At 40.1% G+C, this 6,965-nt stretch overlaps 1 pseudogene; it reads right to left on the reverse strand.

Annotated features, from left to right (window-relative positions):
- Positions 1-308: 308 nt before the first annotated feature.
- LOC108293760 lies at positions 309-5,575 on the reverse strand (annotated as a pseudogene).
- Positions 5,576-6,965: the final 1,390 nt, after the last annotated feature.

A 6,965-nucleotide genomic window follows, 5' to 3' on the forward strand; every position in this document is an offset into this window, starting at 1 on the left:
TGTGAGGAGGGGAGATTTTCAGTGTTGTGGGAGACCTAGTTTGACAGGGAATTCCTAGCAGCTGAGGATCTGAGGCTGGTGGTCTGGTGGACTAACTTCTTGGAGGTCACATGGGCCATGAGGTCCACTACCCTGTTGTTATAGCCAAATTTATTGTCATACCAGGAAATGAGCTTGGCAAAGTGGTAGTTGAGGGCAATACCAGCCCCATCATTGAAGGTGGAAGAGTGGGTGTCTCTGCTAGAGTTGGAGGAGACAACCTGGTGCTCAGTGTAGTCCAGGATGCCCTTGAGGGGGGCCTCTGACACCTACTTCACCACCTTCTTGATGCCATCATATTTGGCAGGTTTTTCCAGATGGCAGGTCAGATGCGTGACTGACACATTAGTGGTGGGGACACGGAAGGCCATGCCAGCAAACTTCCTGTTCAGCTCAGGGAGGACCTTGCCTACAGCTTTGGCAGCTCCAATAGATGCAGGGATGATGTTCTGGAGACCCTCGTGGCTGTCACACCAGTTTCCTGGGGGGGCCATCCACAGTCTTCTGGGTGGCAGTGATGGCATGCATTGTGGTCATGAGCCCTTCTACAATGCCAGAGTTGTCATGGATGAGCTTGGCCAGGGGGGCTAAGAAATTGGTGGTACAGGAGCCATTGCTAATTATCTTTTTTCATATTTCTCATGGTTCATGCTCATCAAAAACGTATGAACAGAACATTGCAAAACATTTGCATTTTTTTCTTGGGCCTGTAAAACTTCGTATGTTGCCTACCCAGTCTGTAAGCATACTTTCCTTACCTGTATGCTCATTTGCTCAGCACATTTATTGAGTGCCTACTATATTCCAGGTACTATGCTACATGGAACAGTGGTGAACCATGTGCTTGGTCTTTTTTGCCCTCTCCTTTACATTTTAGCAATCTTGCCTACCAATGCTAAATTAGGAAGTCCTGTTATTTGCCTAGAGTACAGCAGGGGGCAGGCAAAGCCCATCTTTCAAAATCATCTGCGGTAGCTCAGCATAACTGATGTAGCAAATTATAACTGTTGCTTAGTCTGGCTTTCAAAGGAAACTAGAATCTGGTTTTGCATTTAATTTAATACTTTACATAAATAAATCTAAATTTTCATTTAGATGTTTGCTTAAATTGAACTGCAGCCACATTTTTATTGTTGCTAAGAGGATGGATAAAGAAACCATCATTTTCATTAGTGAATCTTGTGTCTATTTCAGCAACAGGAGCCCCCTCCTACATTCTCAGGCTTTGAGAGTGAATAAGGGGAAATTTTCGGAAACATAGAGAGATAAAATAAATGTGTGTGTGTGTGTGTGTGTGTGTGTGTTTTATATATTGTTATGCTCACAAGAATGATGTCCAAATGACGTTTGAAGGGGCAGGAGAGAGGAAGTTCCTGGGGATGCTGGTCTTGCATTTTGGGCAGAGACCTCAAAAAAAATTCTAATTTTGGACTTTTTAATGCTATGTTAGATTTGCTGGGTGCTTTAAAGCAGTAAGTATTTATTTGAGGTATGAAGCTAGATATTTGAATTTATTTTTGTAAAGGAAAATCTGAGCGAGCGAGAGAGAGAGGTCACCTAAGCAAACACCTTTTGTTAACCAGTATCCTGTTGGGTCTTTTTATAATCTAAGATTTCCCTGGCACTGCTGTTCTGTTACTCTCTTAGGAATGATCACAAGAAAACTGTACTTATTCTCTCTGATTATAACTTTCTAGGGAGCTAGTGGTTGAGTACATGTGGAAGGTGAGGTTAAATCAATTTCTAGTGGATCTGAGATCCAATCACATCTTATTATTCTATCGAATTATTTATCTTTCCCACTACATAGTCAGTTCTGTGGAACAGGGTCAATTTTTCTCTTGCTCACCATTGACTTTCCTATGTCCATTATGTTTTCTACATGCCAGTGCTTTGAGATCATAAAAACAGCCCTCCCATTGACCTCATTTAAAAAAGTCTAAAGGGATTAAGAAACATGGATAATCCCAGGCATGATTTATTTGGTAATTGTGTTTGTGTAGTGTGTGTGTGTGTGTGTGTGTGTGTGTGTGTGAGAGAGAGAGAGAGAGAGAGAGAGAGACAGAGAGAGAGAGAGAGAGAGAGAGAGATTGCCAATCACCTATTCGTGGTCCATCTATGAAGGTGATGAAATGAGGAGGTACAAAATAGGCATGACTAAGGGACTCTGAAATGCCTTCCAATTTGACCATCCAACATTGCAGATTATTTGAATTAAAAGGCCCCTAACTTGCCCCACCCATCAAATTCAATATTTCTGAAGGGAAGTCACCCATATTTTATTGGAACAGTCACTAAATCTTGAGTCAACTATTCCATATTAGACAAGTCTCATTTTCTTTATGGGGACAAGGTGGAGATTTTGAAAATGTTTCAGGGACTAGTGTAATGACATTCACATGGCCACTGCCTAAGAATTAACAAGTACTAACGTTTTGTCCTTTCAACCTCAGCTACACATCGCTGGGAAATAATTCTTCCTGGATCTGTTGTGTTTTGTGCGTCTGTGAGAGAAGTACTGATTGCCCCTTATCCTGGACTATATTTTCAAGGTTGTTAGTATAGTAAATAACTTTGGAAGATGGAGACAGTGTTTCTCTTCAGAGTGAAGGGTAGGTTTGCTTACAACCTTGGAAGATACAGAGTCTCTTTCTGGAGCAAAGAGCAGTAATGCTTCATGCTCATTATAAAACAGATTCCTAAACTCACGATGCCTCTCCTGTAATCCAACATGCTGTGCGCGGGTATCAGCTGTCCCTCTTCACATTGCCCTGGGGGAGATAGGGCTTAGGAAATTGGTGCAAAAATGCTGATATCTGACTACTGTTATTGCTGTGAGTAATAAATCATCTTTTGTCTCTGTTCTAGGAGTGTTGTATCTATGAAAAGCTAGAATAATTAATACTAAAGCAGGATAAAGATAGAAAAACTTGGCAACTTCATCTACAAATACAAAAACAAAAATTCTAAGCAAAAATTAGTCAATAAACTCCTGTAGACAATTGTAAAAATAATATATAGAAATAGAATCAAGTTTATTTTAGGTGTTTAAAGATAGTTTAAAATTAGGGTATTTATCAACAAAATCTAATCACTATATTAACAAATGAAAAGAGAAAATAACTGTATTATAACAGTAGATGGTAAACGGCATTTCATAAAATTTAAACATTACTAATAAAAATTCCATGTATAATAGAAGAATACAACTTTTAAAACATAATAATTATAGCAAGCTATGAAATATTGAAGCCATTTTAAAATCAGGAACAAGAGATTGCCTGCTATTACCATTATTATTATTTTTTGGAGACAAAGTCTTGCTCTGTCACTTAGGCTGGAGTGCAGTGGCACAATCTGGGGCTTGCTGCAACCTCCACCTCCCAGGTTCAAGCAATTCTCCTGCTCCTGCCTCAGCCTCCTGAGTTGCTGGGACTACAGGTATGCACCACCATGCGCAGCTAATTTTTGTATATTTAGTAGAGACAGTTTTGCCATGTTGGCCAGGCTGGTCTTGAACTCTCGATCTCAGGTGATCCAACTGCCTTAGTCTCCCAAAGTGCTGGGAGTATTGGCGTGAGCCACTGTACCCAACCTTATTACTATTATTTAGTATTGCTTTGGAACTTTTAAATAATGCAATAGTACAGTGTGTAAAACATTGCAGAAAAACAAAATAAATTATCTTTTTTTTGCAGAAAATATAAACATAATTTAGTTACTTAGAAAACCTGTTAGAATTTAGTGACTTAAATAACCTACGAGGATGAAGAGAATTAAGGTGACTGAATATGAGAAACATAAAAAATCAATAACTTTTCTCTAAATGAGCACATCCAGTTAGAAATAAAAATAAGAACAAATTTTATTTTTGATAGAAACAAAAACTATAAAATATTTAGGAATGAATCCAACAAGATGGACAAAAGGCATACTTAAAAAAACATAAAATTGTGTTAAAAGACATGAGACAAAATTGAATAAATGAAGATATATACACCAATTTTGCAATGTAATATTTAATTTATAACATCAATTTTTATTTATAACCTATATGAATATACAAACGTAGTTAAATTTAATTGGAATCAAAATGATGATTTTCAGCGAGGGGAGAGGAATAGATAAGAAGATGTTAAAGATAATATGGAAGAATAAGTGTCTGAGAAGGGTTAAGAGTGGCCACTTGCTTTACCAGGTAGTAAAATTTAAAACGAAGCTACAGGATTCAGACAGTAAGGAATTGGTGCTGAAATAGGCCAATGGAGAGAAGAAGAGAGTCTGGGAGTAGAGTGAATGAATATAAAAACATAATGAATGGCGAAAGTGACATATTCAATTCAATGGGAAAATAATACTTTAAAAAAGAAATTGTACTACCAAACATGGGTCGGGCTTAAGTCAAAAATAAACCGTCCTAATTCACATCTTGTTCAAAAATAAATTCCAGGTGGATTAAAAATATGAATCTAGGGCATGGTGCCTCATGCCTGTAATCCCAGCACTTTGGGAGACTGATGGATTGCTTGAGGCCAGGAGTTCGAGTCCAGCCTGGCCAACATGGTAAAAACCCCGTCTCTACTAAAAATACAAAAATTAGCTGGGTGTGGTGGCCTTGTAGTCCTTTGAGGCAGGAGAATCCCTAGAACCCACCCGGGAGATGGAGGTTGCAGTGAGCCGAGATGGCGTCACTGCACTCTAGCATGGGTAACAGAGTGAGACTCCGTCTTGGAAAAAAAAAAAAGAATTTTAAAATAGTATCTTAGAAAAAGGATATTAATAAAAGGAGTTTCCATATTTCCCATCCTTTCTACCCCAAGACCTTCACATTAAACTGTAAATCAAGAATGACCACCACCCCCAGCAGCCCTAGTGTTTTCCTGTATGGGCTCTTTGGGTTCCTAAGGCCCTTGGAAAGCCCTCATAGAAAGGCAGTATGATGACACATAAAAATTAGGGACTTGAAATAGACAGTCATGGGTCAGAATCGCAGTCTGGCTCCATAATAGCTGTGGGAGATGGGCAAGCTATTTAGTTTCTGTAACCTTCAGTTTTCTCTTCAGTGAAATAGTACAATAATGCTCGGAGGTCTTGCAAAGATCAAATTCACTGCTGTCTTGAGAAGGGGCCCAGCTCACTGCCTGCCACATGTCAGGTACTCAATAAATGCTCATTTTCTTCCATCATTTTCAATTTCTGAGGATTTACGGAAGAATTAAATTTTGGATGTTTGTGAAAGCTTTCATTGTAGCAATATTCACTCTCTGTGACTAGGAAGAAAACTGATACAGAGATACTCATTTTAATTCTTTTGGTCCATGCTTCTTCCAGAAACCTGAGAACTTTCAACACTGGCAAACCAAATGGATGATTCTGCTTTGTACAGAAGAAAATCAATAAACATTAGCTCTTCTGAGGCAGACAAATTACAGGAACCACAAGTCCCACAGTGTTTCATAATCTTACAACAAACACCATCTGAGTTACTTACAGCTCTGGATGAGGAATCTGTTCTCACCAGGATCCCATTAACCATGCCCGGTTGGCCCTGTCTCCTTCTCTTAGTTATGTTACTTCGTGCATATGATTCGTTTGCATTTTGGCCTATTGTGCACTTGGCCATCTCGTGGTTTGGTGGGTTTCCCAGCCTAGTCAGCCAGTCTCCGTAGAGAGTCCTGGGAGGCTGCCTGCACTGGCCGCTGACTGTTGGCCCTCAGCTCCAGCAATCACATGCCAGGCTGACGCTTTATTTCTTTGGAACTTTTTCCTGGTTTCTGGCTCAACTTCCTCTGCTCATTTAAGAGGTATCTTTGAACATCTTCAGAGAATGACCACTCCCGCCATCAGCCTTGGGATTCAGTTTGCCCTTGGCCAGAGGAGGTCCCTCACATTTACTTCAGGGAATACATGCGCCTCCAATGTGTACATGTGCCTCAGCCCTTGTGGGTGTCTTTTTCTTCTCCTTGTAGATAAGTTCGTACCTGTTAATAAGATATTGTGTTTTGTTCGCCCAGTGTTTTAATGAAAGATTATTTGAGGATAAGGAACGGATATTCCAATCCCCATTCCAACCCCAGCCTAAGCAAAGGATTTCTTCTACATTGTCAAGCAAAAAGTCTCTCAGACTCCCAAAGACAAGACACAAAGTACAGCCAGACTGAAAATGCAATGGGAATGTTGGGAACTGAGCTGTCCTCTCCAGTTCTAAGGCCCAGATGGTCTCTGTCATCTGTGTCTCTTTATCTGCTCTCTCTTTGGTTGCTTCTAGTGTAATGGACCAATATGGCTGTCCCAGCCATGACTCTACGTAATGTTTCCGTTCAATCGCCCACTTTCATCTCACAATTTATTATTTCTGTGACCATTCAGATACTGGAAGAGTCTAATTGGCAGTTTGTCAGCCAATAGATGAACAGATTTGAGTCAAGTGTTAACCTCATATGCAATCGGTTTTGGCCGGACAGGAGGGCAAGTAATTGGCATTGGCTGCGGGCAACAGCAGGTCAGCTACCCAGGAACTAGCTAAGTTCATCCCTGGTCCTTCACCTTTAGGTCAAGCCTGATAGTTGAAAAGACACTTTCACACACACTATTTTATTTACTTGCTTGCTGAATTCATTTGTTCACTTAACATTTTTTGAGCACCTCCTATATCAAGTCCTGGAACAGGTATCACTGCACTAGTCCCATGTCTAAATATGTGTATGTTGTCCCCAAGGCAATTCTATTAATAGCAGGAGTGCAGGTTTAACAAACAAGCAGGAACTGTGATGTAAGTGCAGTGAAAGAGAAAATTGGGCTGCCATGGATAGATGGACGAGGATATAACTCGGGCTTCGGAGTAAAGGTAACCAGTCAGGTTTGATCATCTTTACACCTCCCAGAAGTCAGGAGGCTGGCAAGGCAGGTACAAATGTCACCTGATT

Source organism: Cebus imitator, unplaced genomic scaffold, assembly GCF_001604975.1.
Source record: "Cebus imitator isolate Cc_AM_T3 unplaced genomic scaffold, Cebus_imitator-1.0 Scaffold547, whole genome shotgun sequence".
Lineage (NCBI taxonomy): Eukaryota > Metazoa > Chordata > Mammalia > Primates > Cebidae > Cebus > Cebus imitator.